We start from the raw sequence: 20526 nt of genomic DNA, 5'->3' as shown, positions 1-20526 counted from the left end.
TGGCCCTGTTACTTCCCAGATTCTTTGCAGCCAAAGATGGAGAAGCTCTATACAGTCAGCAAAAACAAGACCGGGAGCTGACTGTGGCTCAGATCATGAACTCCTTATTGCCAAATTCAGACTTAAATTGAAGAAAGTAGGGAAAACCACTAGACCATTCAGGTATGACCTAAGTCAAATTCCTTATGATTATACGGTAGAAGTGAGAAATAGATTTAAGGGCCTAGATCTGATAGATAGAGTGCCTGATGAACTATGGAATGAGGTTCATAACATTGTACAGGAGACAGGGATCAAGACCATCCCCATGGAAAAGAAATGCAAAAAAGCAAAATGGCTGTCTGGGGAGGCCTTACAAATAGCTGTGAAAAGAAGAGAAGCGAAAAGCAAAGGAGAAAAGGAAAGATATAAGCATCTGCATGCAGAGTTCCAAAGAAGAGCAAGAAGAGATAAGAAAGCCTTCCTCGGCAATCAATGCAAAGAAATAGAGGAAAACAACAGAATGGGAAAGACTAGAAGATCTCTTCAAGAAAATTAGAGATACCAAGGGAACATTGCATGCAAAGATGGGCTTGATAAAGGACAGAAATGTTACTTCCCAACTGTGTCATAAAACCTCTCTGGGCCTCAGTTTCTTTCCTATAAAATGGAGAGAACAATCCCTGTGTTCAAAGGCCATTGTGAGAAGAATAAGATATATGCACAGATGGGATTCTGGATCCCTGATTATTGTTACTAAAACCCAAATCTTGGTCCCAATGTTGTTATTACCTAGTTCTAATGCTCCTGGCAGCTCCAAAGAGTTTTTTGCTTGAAGCCTGGATAATGTGGCAGCACCACAGATAGTCTGCAGTGCTTCTCCACTCTGGACAGAAAAGGACAGAATCAAGAGGGACATCCTCAGGCAATAATCACAGTCTCCGTGACTGCCACCACTTGGGGCACCTCCAGCTGAGACTGGTGGGCTGGGCACTTGATTTGCCTAGTTTAGTCCTGGATGTCTGTGGATACTTTGTGCCATGGGGGAAGGAAGGATGATGCCATCTGTCAGAAACCATACTTGGCAGAAGCCAGCAGATTTCTCTGTTACTGTTTCACTTACTCATAGAAAGAAGTGTTTTATGGACCAAGCCAAGCAGCTGGGATCAGAGTTTAAGGTCCTCCTAAGTCAAAGTTGCTTCCTGTTACCTTGATGAAGAGTTAGATTTTAGTAGAAAGAAAGAAAGTGAATTAGGTAATGAATTACTATAACGTGGGGCTTTTATCCCTCATCCTTCTTTTTCCATATGTTAAAACTTTGAGTTGTTCATCTTGGTATGAATCAATTTCTGAACTTTGCTCAGGAAAATGTTTGGCTAACCAGAAAGGAGAAGGATAAGCGAGTATTAGATCCCATAGGGGCAGGGAACAGAGGAGGTTGCAATGAAAAGCAGACTGAGAAAGGAGCAGCATGTTACAACAGGATGAGACCTGCACTCTGGGCACACTTCGGGCTCTGCGTCTGGCTGTCAGTTGCTGCCTGACGGGATTAATGCTTTCACCTCTCCTTTGAGCCTCAGTTTCTGCATCTTTAAAACTGTGGGAGTTTAACTATATCACATATAAGAATTCTTCTGACAGCCTATGAGGTTTGAGGTAAACTCTGAAGTCATCACAATTTTACTTAGACTTTGCCCTGCTTGTACCTAGCTTTAAGTCTTCAAATAGTATATGAGTTAATCAATTGACAGTGGATGGCTGGATGGCTGGATGGCTGACTGGATAGGAGAAAGGAAACTCTCTGCTCAGCTTAAGCATCGCCTGTGCTGTGAAGACTTCTGTGATCTCACCCTAACTGAGACCCCTGTCCCCTTGGCTGTCCTCTCACTCCTGTGCTCTTAGCTGGCCATCCCACACCCACTCTGGACCTCCCTTCATTCTGGCATTTGTTGTGCTGTTGCCTTGACTGCCTCTGCGTGCCACACTGTGAACTCACCAAGGCAGGCTAGTGCTCTATTTGCCTTTGTATCCTCAATGACCATCACATGATCTGGCATATGAGATTGTGCAGGCCCAAACTATTGACTATCGCTCCCCATTCTGGGTAGGTAGGAAGCTAGGCCCGATGCCACGTAACTCTTCTAGTCCTGAATTGTTGTTCCGTTGGTCTGTGCCTCTGAATAGCTGTATGAATCCAAGAACGTTTCTCTAACCCACAGCCCATCCTCTACCAGGGTTAAACACACACACACACACACACACACACACAGAGCCAACTCAGACTCCTGTCAAGCTTTGTGCTTCCCTTTGTTTTAGCTGTGATCACACTGTGCTATCTGTTTCCTGAGAGCTGCTCTAGGGCAGGGACCACGTCTTATTCCTGTGGCTTTGGCACGTGTCACAGTGTCATGAGCAGAGTATGTGTGAGCAAATGTTTCTGAATCTTGAAACATGCTTTAATGAGAGTATATGTGGGGGTGTGAGGAGAATCAAACTGCTTCATAATGGAACCAAAATGCCTTTAAATAGCTGCTTCTGCCCTGAGACGAATGTGCTCATCACCTTTCTGTGAGTGGTTCAGAGTGTCTCTTTGACATAATCTTGTGAATTTCATTTTGGGGAACAAAAGTAGAGATAACTAAAAACACTTGCAGCTGTCATAGAGCAAGATATTGATTCATCAGTCTATGATTCTTTTGTTTATTGTTTGCCTCCCACCACACACACACACACACACACACACACACACACACACACACTAAGCTTTAAGCTCTATGGGCACATGGACCTCATCAGTCTTTTTTCCATTGATTCCCCAACACCTACCACAGTGTCATGCACACAGGAGATTCTCTATATGGGTTTGTTGAATATACAAAAGCAAATGTGGTACTCCTAAAATTCTATGAAATACAATGAGACTGGCTTCCTTATTCTCACATATTTTTTCCATAAGCAAAGGAAATAATTAAGATAAAGAGGAAGTGGTGATGCTTGGATAATTGTTTTAAAATTAAAGGATTAGGGACTTCCCTGGTGGTCCAATGGCTAAGACTCCACGCTCCTAAAGTAGGGGGCCCAGGTGCAGACCCTGGTCAGGGAAGTAAGATCCCACATGCTGCAACTAAACATCCTGCATGCTGGATCTAAGACCCAGTGCAGCCAACGAAGTACGCAAGTAAAGATTTAAGTAAATAAAAGAAAATGAAAGGATCATAACATCCAGGTAAAATCCAGATATCTAATAGGAATATTCATATCTAATACCATCTACTTACCAGGTTTGTGGAATGTAAATTCTTTATATAAATAAGCTTCCATCCTTACAAAAGCTTGGCAAGTTAGTTAATATTCTCCCCATTTTACCCATATGGAAATCGAGGCTGAAAAAGGTTAAGTGATTTGATCAAGGTAGCACAGCAATTAGAAAATGATGGAGCTGAATTCAAATCTGACTTGAATATAATCCTAATTTTTTCCCACCACTCTTCTACCCTCTATCTACACATCAAATTTTTACTCATTGACCGTGTCTTGGGCTTTGTTCTAAATTCTGGGAATACAATGTTCAACTGGGACACTACCTCTAATACAAGAGAAAGATTTAGGAATGTGAGGAGGGAGCTGACATTCGTTGAACATCTACTTATATGCCAAACACTATTCTAAGTTCTTTATCCAAATAATCCTCACAATAGTCCTTTAACAGGTTTATTGCTATCCTACTTAATTGATGAGGAATATGAAGGTTTGAGAGATTAAGTCATGTGCCCAGGGTCACTCAGCAACTGAGCTGTGAATCTGGAACCCAAGTCCAGAGCAATCAGGCTGTAAAGTCATGCTCTTCCACTACGCCAGAGTCCCCTAACACAACCAATTCAGCATCTGATTCTAAGACTGCTGAAGGTTTTAAGACTGCAATGAGCCCTTCAATGGGGAAGGCATCTCCTCAGTATCTCTTTCCCTGACACAAAGACCTACTTTTCCACCAGCAAAAGGCAGGAAATTTATTACCCTTGGAATTTATAATGGCAAACGTATCAGATTTCTGTATGTGACTATGTCTGTTAATATAACTGCTTAGTTTACAAATATGCCTTGTCAGTTTTATATAACAGTGATCTGCTTGTCACCAGGAGTCTCAAGCAGACACCTGCAGGAACAAGAGAAATACGCACTGAACAGTGGGATGCCGTGGACCCAGAGACATGGGCCCTTATGGCTACTCCTCCCTTCTCTTCTTAGGGTCCTGACATTATAGGATGGATACAGCTTACTATTTAGATTCAGCCAGGTGCATGAGTGCTCAGTCGAGTCCAACTCTTTGTGACCTCTGGACTATAGCCTGCCATTCTCCTCTGTCCATGGGATTCTCCAGGCTAAAGTAGTGGAGTGGATTGCCGTTTTCTCCTCCAGGGGATCTTCCTGACCCAAGGATCAAACCCGTGTCCATGTCTCCTATGTCTCCTGCATTGCAAGCAGTTTCTCTACCACTTGAGCCATCAGGGAAACCCAGAATCAGACAGATCTCACTTCAAATCCCCATCCTGTCATCTCTGAGGTGTATGATTTTGAACAAGGATAAAACAACTTTGTGTATTGTTATGAGGATTAAATGAGATAACATGAGCAAATCCAATGGCATGAGTTTCAGCATCCTGTTAATATCTCTGAGGTCACATGAACATTATTAGCTACATTTCTGTAACCCAATGCCCCTGCCCTGTTTTAGTAGGAAATCCAGTGTTGTACACTGTTCCTCTAACTCAGAGAGTTTCTTCAAAGAGTCTTGCAAGTATTTGTGCACTGCTCCTAGTTATCACTTGACCATACAAGCTGAGCTGGGATATCATGATTCTAGCTCTCAGTCTAGTTAGGAGGTACTTGCTTCTAGGCTGGAACTTTATTCCTTTGAATACTGTGTTTATTATTGCCTTTATCTGCAGAGCTGGAAATCTATGACTTGTGGAAATGAAAGTGAAATGCCAATCCTGTAGCCCACCCAATGCCAGAAATTAACTCTGCACAGAATAATACACCCATGAAGTCTCTCTGTTATGTTCATTTCAGGGGTATCCCAGAGCAAACACCTTGGGCTCTGAAGTGTTAACTGAATTTAGTGGTCTACCTCTTTTAATTCACTCACAGAGTTATTAATCCAGGGCATCTACTCAATCTGCTGTTGGCTGTTTTAGGAGCCACCTCTGCCATCTGACGTTCCGGGTCCTTGGCTGCTTCTTAATTCTGGGTTCTTCCTTACTTTTGGATAAGTTCTCTGTGAAGCCTTCTATTCATCTGCAGTAACTTCATCAGCCTCCCTCCTTTTTTCTCCCTTTTCTCTGCCTATCTCCTTCCCTCCATATATACATATACCTGTCTCAATTTATCAGCTATGTCTGTGTACTTGTCAGAATTCCTGAAAAGGGCTCAAATTTGGGTTTTATTTTTCCCACCTCAAAAGTTCTTTGTAGCTCTGTCTGCACTTACCACTTATTGCTCTCTAAGCTGGAAAGGAAAATTGAATCCAAGACCCAAAATAACCAATAGTTAAGAGCCAAGTGACCTTTTGTATGCCTTCTATTCAAAATGCGTAACTGGTAGGCTACCGTTGAGTGTAACTCTTGAGGGCAGAGAAAAGGGGCAGGTTTCCCAGATTCGCTCATCACAAGCACCTTCTCCCAGGTCAGGTTCCATCAAGCCTAGCTACCTATCACATGGTAAGTACCCTGCCCAGTGCCTGTCCCCTAAAAGATGTTTAATAAATGTAACCAATTCTCATTCCCCTAAAAGCTACTTGGAGGCTCCAGGAAGTGCTTTCCATTCTGTAAACTCAACTAGAGGTAGAAAAAGTATCTGTCTCTGGACTGCTCACTACCACTTACTAAGGGTGGTGCACTTTGAGCACATCACTTGAACTCTGATTGTCAGTTTCCTCAGCTCTTCAGTGGGGGTCAGCCATCTCTGTCCTGCTTACCTCACGGAGACTTTATAATTATCAAGGCACATGCTTAGAAAACTGTAGAGATACTAGGACAAGATTTCCCAACCTCAGTGCTATTGACATTTTAGGCCAGAAAATATTTGGTGAGGAGACCCGTCCTGAGCTTTGTAGGTTTCGTAGCATCATGGCCTCTACTGGATGCCTGTAGCACCTTCTCCCTAGCTGTGACAACTAGAAATTTCTCCAGATAATGTCAAATGTCCCCTAGGGGTTAAAGTTCTCTCTAGTTGAGACCTGCTGGTCAGGGCATTTTTATTAATATTGTTGTTGTTTTTGTTGTTGACTTTAAATTCAAAGCAGAGTGTTCCTCTGAAGAATGAGGGCTGACTTGAAGGCACAGGGGGGCCCCTTCTTGTCTGTGTGAAGAGGGAAGAGACAAGCCTAAACAGTACCACGAAGCTGGTTTGCTTGACCTTGGCTGCATCTCTGTTGGGTCAGGGATAGGAAGATGGTTGAAGGGCAGACAGTATTCAACTCCTCATAATCTCCAAAGATCAGATCAACAAGCTGCCTAGTCTATGCGGAGCCCCTGCCTTCCTTCCCCCTCCTGGAGGCCCCGTTCTTGAGCTTTTAATTTGTTTTCACAGCAGTTTGAACAAATTGAATTTGTTAATTAAAGTGGTAAAATGAAATGCTGAGCATTATTGACTAGATGCTAATGCCATTAACGGGACGGAAGGAGAGGGACCCAGGCTGTCAATCGACACACAAATCAGATCAGCAGAGGCCACAGTACAGGCAGCGCCTGAAGGCTGAAGGGACAGACCTATTTATGTGTTATGTGATTTCGTTTTTATCAGTCAGGATCTGTAATTGCCAAGACATTCTTTTAGCAAGCAGTTAACTCCTTTGTGCCAGGACTTGTTCTTTGTGCTAAGGATACTGGTGAGTCACACAAAATCCCACCTTCGGGAATCTGAGTGTCTGATAAGGGGAAACCAGAAATCTTACTCTAGCATAACTGAGGGGCTTGAGTTCAGGCTCTGGAGTCAAAAGGTCTAGAGCTCAAGTCCGAACTTGGCCTTTGAGAGTTAGGATAAGTGACTAAGCCTTCAGTTTCTTTTTCTGTAAAATGGGGATGATGATAACAGTACCTATTTCATAGGGCTTCCATAGGGATTAAATGTGATAATTCAGGTAAAATACTTAACACAGTCCATGACACAGGGTAACAATAAGAACCATTAGATATTTATTAACAAATATTAGTATAGTATAAAGTTAAACACAGATTTGGGGAACAGTAGAAGAGAGAGGCAGAGAAGGCAATGGCACCCCACTCCAGTACTTTTGCCTAGAAAATCCCATGGACAGAGGAGCCTGGTAGGCTGCAGTCCATGGGGTCGCTAGAGTCGGACACAACTGAGCGACTTCACTTTCACTTTTCACTTTCATGCATTGGAGAAGGAAATGGCAACCCACTCCAGTGTTCTTGCCTGGAGAATCCCAGGGACAGGGAAGCTTGGTGGGCTGCCATCTATGGGGTCGCACAGAGTCGGACACAATTGAAGTGACTTAGCAACAGCAGCAGCAGAGGAGAGAGGAGCTTCCCTGCTGGCTCAGTGGTAAAGAGCTCCCCTGCCAGTGTAGGAGATGGGTCTGATCCTTGGGTCAGGAAGATTTCCTGGAGAAGGAAATGGCAACTCACTCCAGAATTCTTGCCCGGGAAATCCCACAGACTGAGGAGCCTGGTGGGCTACAGTCCAGGGGTTGCAAAGAGTCAGACATCACTGAGCGACTGAGCACAAGCACCAGCACGAGAGAAAAGAGGGATTAGACCTGCTTTGGGGAGATTAAGGAGTCTTTGAATGTGACATTTGGAGTTTGGCATTCCAGATGGAGAAATGGGAGAAGGACTTCAGAGAAGAATGCATGCAAGATTATGTACATAGGCAAATGCCCAGTTTAGCTTGGAATGGTAGAAGTCTGTGGGGACAGCAAGAGCTAGGTTTGAATGACACCCGAGTCTCATTCTCACCTCAGGCCTCACAGCTGCTGGGCGCCCTACTTGGACTACTCCCCTACTCTTTCTTTTTTTCATTCTCAGCTTAAATGTCACTTCCTCAGAGAAGCTATCCCCAAATACCCATTTTAAATTAGATCATCCTGTTCTCTAATAGAACCCAGAGTTTCCCCTTTACAGAACTTATTATAATTTATAATTACTTATTTTATCTTCTTGTTTACTTAATTAAACTCTGTCTCTCACCAGGCTATGACTTTATCATGGGAGAGACCACGTTTGTTTATTTTTTCCACTGGATCATCAGTTCCCAGCATAATACAGAGTTTGGCATATACAGACCTTAGTATTTGTTGAATGAATGATTGAGTCATGTACCAAAAATAGGCAGCAAGTGCTTTGACTTGCATAAAACCTACTTATTTTGGTCAATGACAAATACATATTGATGAATCATTTATTAATCAAAAAAGGAGCTAATACTTGTTGAGCACCTACTGTGAGCCATGCACTTTAAATACATTATTTCTAATTCTTCCAATAACCTTAGCAAGTAGATATTATAGTCTCAATTTTAAGTATGAGGAAACTGAGACTCAGAGAAGTTAGGTTACTTGCGCAAAGGCACCATACTAAGTGGGAGCAGTGCAATTAAAACCCAGGTGTGTTTGCTTCCCACACCAGTGCTTTGGAAAGCCTAAAGGTCAAGAGATGTCACGAAACCCTTGGCAGCTGGGACCATGAGAGGGCTAAGAGGTAGGAAGGGGTACCAAGGTGGGCCAGAGGGCCATGGGAAAATAGTTTTGCATACAGAATTTTGGCAGGGAATTTTTTAAACCTCTCTTCCAGTTCAAGAATGGTTCTTAGAAAAAGGAAAAAATTTTAAACTCTGTTTACAAATAGTTGGGTTCATATGGACAAATTCTTAGTTGTAGTTACTAAAATATTACTTTTAGTCATTTGCACTGAAGTTCCTTATAACACAATGCGTTTTGAGCCTCCTGGAAGAAATCAAAAGCTGATCCTTAAACACTTGAGATTGAAATCTGAATGAAGAGCTAATCAAAGATGCAACACCCTATCTGCTGCTTACTTGTGACAACTGAAGAACCACTGAAGGAGGAACAGGGAGTGACAGCTAGTGGATACGGGGTTTTGGTGGGACGGGTTGATTAAAATGTTCTACAACTGAATGTGGTGAAACTGAAAGTGAAAGTCTCTCAGTCTTGTCTGACTCTTTGCAACTCCATGGACTATATAGTCCATGGAATTCTCCAGGTCAGAATACTGGAGTGGGTAGCCTTTCCCTTCTCCAGGGGATCTTCCCAAGCCAGTGATCTAACCCAGGTATCCCGGATTGCAGGCAGATTCTTTACCAGCCAAGCCACAAGGGAAGCCCAGGAATACTGGAGTGGGTAGCCTATCCCTTCTCCAGCAGATCTTCCCAACCCAAGAATTGAACCGGGGTCTCCTGAATTGCAAGCAGATTCTTTACCAACTGAGCTATCAGGGAATGTGGTGATGGCTGTTTAAATCTGTGAATGTATTAAAAATCATTCATTCACCATGTAGTGGGTGAATTGTATGATATGTGAAATATATCTCAAGAAATCTGTGATACTATTTTAAAAGGAAAAAAAAAAAAGAAATGTCACCAGGAAACTAAAAACCCAAGGTCTTGAGGACTGTAGAAGATGACAACTGTGATTGTGAAGGTCCCAGTTCCATCCCTGGTTGGGAAAATGATATCCACATCCTGAGTGGTGCAACCAAAAACAAAGCAAGCAAAAACAACAAAGAGTACAAAGATGTAGAAGATGCTAGGTTTTGTGGTCATCATTAAGGGAGAGTTCCAACAACCCATGATTCTAATTCAGAGTGGATTTCCCAAGTTTCCCCATAAACTTGCTGAGGTACCTTGGCAAGGTCACTTAAGCTGAGACTGAGTTTCCTCATATATAAATGTACGTGTGCCCTTAGCATGGTTTTCTGAGAATATAGTAAGATGGATAAAGGAAGAATTTCTTTGCAAACAAACTATAAATGCCTCTTCACTCTTATTTGCAAATAAAAGACTGGGATGATTCATTCTTACCCCAGTAACCAAGAATTTGTCATAGCCAGATTGGGCGTTGGTTACTACAACACCAGCAAGTTCTTGAGGACTCAAAGCTGCTTCAGTGTTAGAATTACACACCAGAGTGCATTTCTCTCACACTGTGTTGGACTGAGTGAACTGTAAGGGCCCCTTGAGCCTGACACTCAAACAGCACTCCTACCACAAACCTGCATCTAGCTGGCTTTTCATGACTCTTTGGGGCTCAGATAAGATCTCTGTGAAGCTTAGCCAGGCCTGTGGAGTGTTATCATAGAGGGATACTTCCCAAAAAAGCATCCTAAGGAAAGGAAAGATATTAAGCAACTGTGGAAGGCAAACGCTCCCACTTTACCAGAAGAGAAAGTAAATTTCTTCTACTTTTTATAAGACCAGAGAATGTGATTTTACTCCTGGATGTGGGGTTTGAGAAAGTCATCGAATTATTCCTCTACTCTCTATCCACAATCAGACCAACTGAAAGATGGACTCAGAAGTCAGATAAATAACCACTTACAATAGCTTCATTGGAAAATATGGCTGAAATGTGTTTAGTCACTTTAGTCGTGTCCGACTCCTTGCGACCCTATAGACTGTAGCCTGCCAAGCTCCTTAGTCCAGGGGATTCTCTGGGCAAAAATACTGAAGTGGGTTGCCATTTCCTCCTCCAGGGTATGGCTGAAATGGGTGGCAACAAATAGTCCTAGAAGCCTGCCTGCCTCCCTGGTCACAGGCAGCAAGGGGGCAGAGCAGAGAGGGATAGAACTAAGTATGTGCTCTCTGTAGACAGGCTAATTCCAGAGACACAGGGAGTACAAGCTGAGCCTCAACTGTCAGTTCACCCACTGTCATCATTGGATAAGTTACTCCTACTCCTCTAAGGAGACTCCAGTAAAGTAAAGGATATGGTAGAGTGGGCTGGAAAGGCAGAATGTTATTCTAGCAGGGCTTCCTCCGTGTTGAAACATATCAGAGCCAATGGAGAGACACTTGGAGTGTTTTAAGCAGGAAAATTACAGAGTAAAATTTATAATACATTTTGGAAACAGGACTGTAGGAAATGAGAAGATTAATTTGTATCCAAATATAAGGGATATTGGTATAATTTCATGACTTTATAACCACACAGCAGACTGTAAACCAAAACTGATTAATTAACCCAATACTGCTGACTCACTGGAACTCTCAGAATTTAGTTTGTTCAACATCTTTTTTGAATGAAAGACCAATTGCAGTTATGAAATAGAGGGTTGGCTTTTAGAGATAAAGTGCAAGGCTCAGTGATTTTGATCAGCATACCAGAGGTATGATCATAAAGGGGAAGAGGGAGAAATGGCTAATACAAGAGAAGACAGAGTTGAGATCTCAAGAAACGTGGAGCCAAGGACTAAGTAGAACAAAGTGAAATTAAATTTTAGATGCTCAGACTCAGAACTAAGGCAGAGGCCATGGGAATAGAAAGGAGAGGAACTGTCTGAAGGATTCTTTGGAGACTGGTTGTGGGGATAAAGGTGACTAAAGTGTCTCAGAGGACTCCAAAGTTTCCAGCTTAAGGAGTCAAGTGGGTGGTGTGTCCTTTACCACCAGCCAGGGAACACCAGAGAAGAGCATTCTCATTCCTTTCACCTATGCCTAAGGTGAACATATAATTTATCCCACAAATTTCAGTTTTCAGAATGAAAGATGGTGCCATTAATAATTGTATTGAAACAACAGATATATATATATATATATTACACATACATGCATACATATATATGTATCTGTACTCATCCTGCCTTGCTGCCCTGATCTCCGCATGCTCTGGTTCCTTAATGCAGTCTATTACTAAGCCCCTGGAAACCTTCCTGTTGAGTGACACCCTACCTGGCATGATGACTGAGTGTCCCCAACCCATCCTCTCCTCTCTACTGAAAGCTGTGTCTCTCAGTCAGCCCCCAGACACATACATTATTGAATCATTCAGCCTGGAGTCTCCAGGGATGTGGAACCTATTCTCAATCCTTTACCATTAGATAAACATTAGGGGAAAGAAAGAGAATTAAACCTTTCTGCAGCTCCCCAGGGGCACTTACCAAAATAGGCTACCTCGTCAAAACAGCATTTAACTAAATGGGTGAGCAACATCAACGAGGGAACCTGGGGAGAGAGGCAAGGGCTCCTGCTGAGAAAGCATCCAGGGGAACCAAGAAGATGCAGATCATCCTGGGATGCAGTCCCAGGCCTGGGACTAAGGAGGGCAGAGCTTAACCAGGGAAAGACCCCACCTGTAAAATATGTGTAGTACTCCCTAGTTTCCAAAGCAGTGTCCCATCTGGCAAATACTTTAAATCTTTAGCAGAAGTCCAAGAGGGAGACAGAAGTAATTACTAACCCTATTTAATAACATTGGAAACTGGTCAGAGCTATAATAACTTGCCTGTGGTCACACAGGGCTGGTCTTATTAGTGCCTAAGGCTAGTTGTAGGAGTAGGGTTTTCTAAACTCAGGAAGATGTGGGTGACACTTTGGGGAAGAGGGAGTATACTCACAAGAGTCAAGACTGATGGATAAAAGCTGTAGTAAGCAGATTTCAGTTTAGTAAAGAAGGAAGTTATCTGTCTACTAGATTGATATGGGCTGTCATGTAAGGTCAGAGAAGGCAATGGCACCCCACTCCAGTACTCTTGCCTGGAAAATCCCATGGATGGAGGAGCCAGGAAGGCTGGAGTCCATGGGGTCGCTGAGGGTCGGACACGACTGAGCAACTTCCCTTTCACTTGTCACTTTCATGCATTGGAGAAGGAAATGGCAACCCACTCCAGAGTTCTTGCCTGGAGAATCCCAGGGACGGGGGAGCCTGGTGGGCTGCCATCTATGGGGTTGCACAGAGTCGGACACGACTGAAGCGACTTAGCAGCAGCAGTCATGTAAGGTAGTAAACTCCCTGTCCCTGGAGGAATTTAAGCAGAGGTTGGATAACAGTTATATTTAAAAAAAAATTCTCCGTGTTAAATAAGAGGTTAAACTAATGATCTCTAAGATTTTCTATTTTCTAAATATTTATTGAACATCTACAATATGTACACATATACATACATAAATATGCATATATTTTATTTTTGGAACAACCTTGCAAGGTAGAGATTCTGTTTAACTCTGTTTACTAGAAAGGATAACTTTGACTCAGAGGTGGTAATACGCTTACAATTTTTGGTGCTCATTCAGTCCTTTCTTTAAAGTAAATCACAGAAATCTTTTGTTTAAAGTAGTAAACAGGAGAAAAGGTAAGTCTTTTTCTGGCATGTAAGATTACTAAATGTTTTTAAAACTTCTCTGTGTGTTCATATTTATGTGTTTCTTTGGACTGCAGTGAAACATTGTTTTGTGTTTTTTGTGGGGGCTTTTTGTGAAGGAGCCCTGGGAGGCTTAAAAAACATTACCTGAATAATTTTACCTCTAGAAAAACACTCATTAAAAAGGTTCACAGCAGAAAAGAGCAGAAAAGTAACCTTTGTCATTTCTTGCCACAGCTAAGAAATTCTTACAGTTTTACAAGGGTCACTCTGTGCCATGCTTGGCACAGACTTTTCAAAAATACTCTTAAACCAATTCCTGAGATACTTCATTTTTTAACCTGCATTTAGGCTAACTTCTGTACACGGTTTCCCTGGCAACCATGTAATTTCAGGAAACAATGCCTTTCTCTTGGGTCTCATTTCTGGCAAATATGCAACCAGAAAAATTTTTTTTGTCTTTGTAACATTAAAAGAAGATCTGTGGTCCTTTGACAGCTGAAGAAATGCTCAGAAATATCATCTCCCTTCTTACTATTCAAAAAGTAACAGCGCTTTTCCTTTTCTGAACATTTCCTTTCCATTAATTTAATATAACTCTTTTGTATGTAAAGTCAAAATTAGACTGAAGGAATGCATTTTTTAAGTGTAAGAGAAATATGAGGAACACCTTTTTCTTCCTCAACCCTGTGGTCTGTGAAATTACCAAGGTTTAATTGAAAGCAAAGCTTTTCTTTCGTGGAAGACATGCATACCATCCTGTACACCTATCTCTCATCTATGTCCGGGAGTAGCCAAGCATCAGGCAGACAGGAAGGAGGCAGGCAGGCTGGTCTTGCGCTGATGAAATTTCAGTTACGTGCTGCCTTGGGGTAGAGATGGGGAGTACCCCTGAGCCAATGTAGCAAAGCCCCTAGAGTCTCTTTCAAGAATCAGATAGGAAACTAAGCTTCCCTTGGACTCATTCCCATAGTCTTTCCTGAAAGGGATGGGCTGATGGGAGTCCGAAGGAGGGGAAGGTATATTTATTCATTCCTTCAATCAGCCAACAAATGGACACATAAACAAATATGTGATGTGATATCAGATGCTATGAATAAAAATGCAGTAGAATAAGAGACAGAGCAGGATGAAGGCTATTTCGGGGGGATGGATAGGGAAAGCTCTCTAAGTAGGTGACATTGAACAAAGACCTGAATGATGCGAGGGAGTAAGAGGATACACGGGGGAAGCATAACTGTGTGCACTTAGTATCTTGTCTTAGCTGCACAATGGCTCCGTGAAAGCAAAATAATTATTCCCACTTTATGGATGAAGGACTCTGACTGGCTCCCACACCTGCCTCGTTACTATCTACAGACTTCGTTAAGCTTTAAATGTGACACTTAAATGCCTTTGTATTGGAGTTTTTGCTTAAGCTTTTGAGTAAACTGACGTTCAAGGTCATTTCTAGGTCATCATACGTTGGTCTCTATGTCTCTATAGCATCTTTTGGTCCCATGAAAAAATTTAAAGAAGTATTTGAGTAAGATTTGTTGGGATGACAATTTCCTCATCCAAAAAATATGCTAATAGTATCTACCTCACAGTACTGTTGTGAGGATTAAATTCTATTATATATATAAAATACTTAACAAATGCTAGCTTTTTAGCATGCCTTTGGCAATAGTAGCTGCTGTTATTGTTGACATCCTAGATCTGCCATGAAATTCCTATGCACCCTTGAGTAAGTCACTTAGCCTCTGGCAAAGTGCCTAGTTATTAATAGAAGACATTTAATAAATAATTATTGAGTAAATGATTGATTGAATGAATGAATGAATATGTTAACCACCATGGCCTTTGATTTCTGTTTTATAGAGTGAAAGAGTTAGATTGAAATGTGATGACAAAATTTTTACAACATTCCGTACACAAGCCCTCTCACATTTGTAATCTATTTTAATCAGCACAACTAGTACGTGGGCATTTTCCCATCTAACCCTTATCTGACCGATGAGGAATTTGAGGTTCATAAATGGAAGAGGATCTACCCCCTGTTGTAAAGAAGACTTACTGCTATTATGCTTCATCCTAAAATAACTGTGAACATGAATTATTTAACCATACAGAGGTTTAACTCGCTGAAATGAAGTTGGCTCTCTAGATTGCTACTATGAAGCTCTGTTATAGGAAAATAATGTTGGGAGGCAACAAAACCTTAAAGATAGGAGACATTAATGACTTAATGGCAACACATCTGACATTAAAAAAAAAAAAAATCTTGTTTTCTCTGGACCAGTTCAGAGGGAGTAGAGAGAGGAAGGCTGGAACTGTCATTGGGTAAGAAAGAAAGAAGTAATAAATCTTCTCCAGATGGCAGAGTATGCCAAGCAGAAGCCAGGTTTGTGAATTGAGAGGAAGCCTGAGCTAAGCCCTTAATCCCTTACACGTGTCTAGTCTTTTCAAGTTTACAAAACTCCTTCCTGAGTGTGATCATATTTGGGCCCCAGTGTATCACTAACTAGAGGGGGGCTGAAGAGGTTGATGTAGCCAAAGGAGTGCTCCAGAGAGACCAGCCAGGCATCCAGGTCTAGGGCCATGGGGGCCGGGTGGTTCCAGACCTTGAATTATAGCTCAGTATATTTAAGCTGGAGAAGGCAATGGCACCCCACTCCAGTACTCTTGCCTGGAAAATCCCATGGATGGAGGAGCCTGGTAGGCTGCAGTCCATGGGGTCACTAAAAGTCGAACACGACTGAGCAACTTCACTTTCACTTTTCACTTTCATGCATTGGAGAAGGAAATGGCAACCCACTCCAGAGTTCTTGCCTGGAGAATCCCAGGGATGGGAGAGCCTGGTGGGCTGCCGTGTATGGGGTCGCATAGAATCGGACACGACTAAAGCGACTTAGCAGCAGCAGCAGCAGCAGCAGCATATTTAAGCTGAGCAGGAGACAGCCTTGCCCTGTGAGTTGGCACACATCTGGTAGCACTGGCCAGGGACCTCTGCTACGAGATCTCTGCTAAGAGATCAAGGCCACACTTTCTGGGTTCTTTCCTTGAGGTGATCTTCCACAATAAATGAGAAAAGCCCAAGATCAGCATGGTGCTGATTATCATGTCTGATTGATATAAAGAAGAAAATGAGTCATGAGGTTAGATGCCCAGAGGATCTCTAGGAAATTAGGATTCAGAAGTGGGTCGAGGCAAGTGTTTCCAGGACAAACTGTAACTGGTGATGGTGTGGGAGTGCCACATTTCAACACCGACAATTCTGTTAATACATAGCATATTAGGTGTTGAGAATACAGTAATGAGTAAGTTTCATGATCTCTGCCTTCATGGAGTTTACAGTTAAGATAGGAATTACAGGAATTAATTGCACATATATTTATAAACCATAAAAGGTACTACGGATGAGAAGTCTTATCACAGAACATAATAGAAAGACCTGATATGATTTCCAAATTCAAGGATAATACTGCTGAGGAAGTGATTTCTGATCTAAGACATGAAAGATATGCTGATTTTATCACAGGAGTAAGTGGGAAGTGGTAGAGATAATTGCTCCAGAAAAGAGAACAGCAAAGACCAAAGATCAAGAGAGAGGGTGGCATGTTTTGAAACTGAAAGGATGCGTGAATGAAGCAAAGATACTGAGGGAAAGATGAGGCTCAAGAGGTTGGTGGGGCCAGACTATGCAGGACACAGGGCTTCTTAGGCCATGGGAAACATTTAACCTTTTACCTCAGAGACTGTGAAGCCATTGTATAAAGAATTAAGGATCTGATTTTAATTTTAAAGGAATCTCTGTTGTGTCAGGAATGGATTGGAGACCTCCCTGGTGGTCCAGTGGTAAAGGATCCACCTGCCAATGCAAGCGATGTGGGTTTGATCCCTGGTCTGGGAAGATTCTACATGCCACAGGGCAACTAAGCCCCTGCACCCCAACTACTGAGCCCATGCACTGCAACCACTGAAGCCTGTACACCCTAGAGCCTGCGCTTCTCAACAAGAGAGGCCACCACGATGAGAAGCCTGGGCACAGCAACTAGAGCGTAGCCCCTGCTCACTGCAACTAGAGAAAGCCTGTGCATAGCGACAGAAATGCAGCACTGCCAATAAATAAGTAAATAAAATTTATATATATATATATATATATATATATATATAAAGGATGGATTGGAAGTATGTTGAACTATGCAGACTCAGAGACTTAAGTAAATATATATATATATATATATATATATATATGTATATGTATATGCTGAACTATGCAGACTTAGAGACTTACCAGCCAAGAGAAAGCAAGAGAAGGACCCAAATCTGGAGAAAGTTTTGGGTGAATGTAGTTTCACTTTCATGCATTGGAGAAGGAAATGGCAACCCACTCCAGTGTTCTTGCCTGGAGAATCCCAGGGACGGGGGAGCCTGGTGGGCTGCCATCTGTGGGGTCGCACAGAGTCGGACACAACTGAAGTGACTTAGCAGCAGCAGCAGCAGGCCAGTGGCAGAACTAATCTAAACTAATCTAAGCAACTATTGAGGGCTAGGCTCTAGTCTGAGAGTAAAGAACTGAAATGTCGCACAGTGTAACCGCACAGAACCTATGAGCAGTGAGAGGACTTTGCAGGAAAATAAGTCTTTTAGTTCAGCAAATTCACGTGCCAAACAGTGTGCTCAGCGTGTTTTCTCTGGTGTCTATGATCTCGTTTAAATTTGGATCGCCATTATTTGAGGAAGAGCTATCAATTATTATCCCACTTTTTCAGGTGAGAAAACTGAAGCTCAGCAAGATTAAGTGACTCGGCCAAGAGCTTCCAGCCAGTAAATGGAACCAAAATTTGTGCCGAGTTCATTGGATTCCAAGCCCAGTGATCCCACACTTCACCACTCTCTTTAAAAAGTGGTATCTAATGCTAGGAAAATAGCATGCCTAAGGGAAAAAGAGACCTATGGAAACAGCTGATTCTGTAACATAACTAACTTACCATGGAATTGCAAATAGAACTTTATTACATTTTTGTGTATGTGTGCCAAGGGTCTAAATCGAGCCCCAGGTCCATCTGACCCAAACATCTCCTTCCAGGAATGCATATTAAAATTGGGGTGAGAGCCCAGAACAGTCAGATTCTGTCTCAAGGCGCCTGTGCCAAGATTCCAGTTGAAATTTTTAATTGAGTTCAAGCTCCTATAAATGGGGATGCACTAATCCGAATGTTGATTAAGCTTTCATTCTTGCTGCTGTTGGAGCCATGTGACTCTAATCCGGCGCTTCAGCCATGGGGCTGGCTATTCCCTCTCACACTGCACTGACTTCCCCCACCAGCCAGCAGGGGCTTCTCGCAGACATTTGTGCCAATAGGGAAGGTTGCATTCTTGGTTCACTTCCCAAAGCTCTTAACCCAGATGGATTCATGGCTTTTGAATCATGATCAGACCTTGAGCTGCACATTAAAAAAAAAAAAAAAAAAACTTTCTAAATAATAAACGAAACATACACATTCAGATATTATTATGATGGCTAGCTGACTGCTGTGGCCTTCTGGTCCTCAACTGTGGAGCCACATCCTGAGCCACAGAAGAAACTCATAGTAGACACTCTTAGTGGTTAAAAAGCAGATTTGGGCTTGAATCTTAGCACTGATCATAGTCACTCTGAGACACTGGAGTTCAGTCCACTGGGTTTAATTCTCAGCAACTATGTTAGTTTTGAGGAAGGGCCCAGTGCAGTACTTGACACACTTGCCAAGAGCCAGTTAGTTCCTTTCCCTTCTATCTGCTCAGCCAGTGACCTCCTTCTCGCTCACTGGCCCTTACCCTCCCCTTCAATGTGACCGTCACCCATACTCTTTCTTAAGACTTCATCCTTACTCCGCACACCCATATGTTGTCTCTGAAGGAAAAGCCTATCTTAGGGCTTCTCTGTTCCCAGTAATCTCTGCATGTAAGCCACCAACGCACCTCCACCGTAGGGTAGATTTCCCACCGTTCTCTGTGGGGCAGTTCTGTGACGATGCAGGCAGTTGTGGGAGGAAATGAAGGAACAAACCAAAGGATGAGGCAAAAAATATCCAAAGCCCCTGCATCCTCTCAGTCATGGCCCCTGAGTCCTGTCTGCATTCCTGCTACATAAACATCACGACAGCTACCACTGCTGCTGAAACAGAGTCAGCAAGTGCCAGTGCTGCCGATATCACTGCTGACACTTTTACTAATACTACCGTTGCTGCTATTAACAACCCTACTACTTGTGCGGCTACAATACGCTATTATAATCTTACTGCGATCCTTGTTACTACCACCACCACAGTGTCTGCAGGCTAATGCTTACTGATGTACCCTAATTAGTGATAATGCTGGCTACGTGCCCTACATTCAGACTTAGTTCTCTAAGTGCGTTGCATGTAGAAACTCACTTAATCCTCATATAACTCTATGATTTAAGTGCTATTATTGTCCTCATTTTATACAGGAAGGAACTGGGACACAGAGAAGTTAAGAAATTTGCCTAAGACCATATGGCTAGAGAGCTTCCCTGATAGCTCGGTTGGTAAAGAATCCACCTGCAATGCAGGAGACCCCAGTTTGATTCCTGGGTCAGGAAGATCCACTGGAGAAGGGATAGGCTACCCACTCCAGTATTCTGGTCTGGAGAATTCTAAAGACTGTATAGTCCATGGGGTCACAAAGAGTCAGACAAGACTGAGAAACTTTCACTTTCACATGGCTAGACATGGCAGAGTCCAGATTTGAACTCAAACATTTTGACCCTAGAGTCTTTTCTTTCACATTATACTACATTGTCTCTAACAACAATAAGCTGCCTCACTGTCCTGCCCTCAAATTTTATTCTTGAGAGTGGGTTCCCTCAATGTCTTCCGCCTTCTTCCACAAAACCACTTCTACCAAAGCACTTATTGTAGTTATTGTCTACATGTTTGGTTGCCTTACTGCCCACACCACCCCACCCCCACCAATGCCCACTCAACTATGCTGCTCAATTCAATGTCGAGTGATTACAGAGCAGAGATCACATTGGCTCATATCTGGGACTCCAGTGCTTTATATATTCTTGACCTACTAGGCATTGAAATAATTGATTAATGAGTGAACAAAGAAACAGACAAATGACCTTGAGGCAATCAGAGTTCACCAACAGCCAGTGGGGATGCCTGGGGAGGTAGTAAGCTTCCCCCATTACAGAGGTTCCAGCAAAACATCCAGGATT

General features: G+C 42.6%; 1 protein-coding gene across 11 annotated transcripts in view; it reads left to right on the top strand.

Annotated features, from left to right (window-relative positions):
- The window catches only part of LOC147375312 (BEN domain-containing protein 5), a 1469512-nt gene that overhangs the window by 1002174 nt on the left and 446812 nt on the right, over positions 1 to 20526 (top strand). The gene's annotated exons all lie outside the window — the stretch shown is intronic.

This window comes from Bos grunniens, chromosome 3 (assembly GCF_055505025.1).
Source record: "Bos grunniens cultivar Pamir isolate PY7600 chromosome 3, Bosgru_T2T1.0, whole genome shotgun sequence".
In the NCBI taxonomy this organism is placed as follows: domain Eukaryota; kingdom Metazoa; phylum Chordata; class Mammalia; order Artiodactyla; family Bovidae; genus Bos; species Bos grunniens.
The sequence above is the reverse complement of the archived record's forward strand: the minus strand, read 5'-3'. Positions and strand labels throughout refer to the sequence as shown.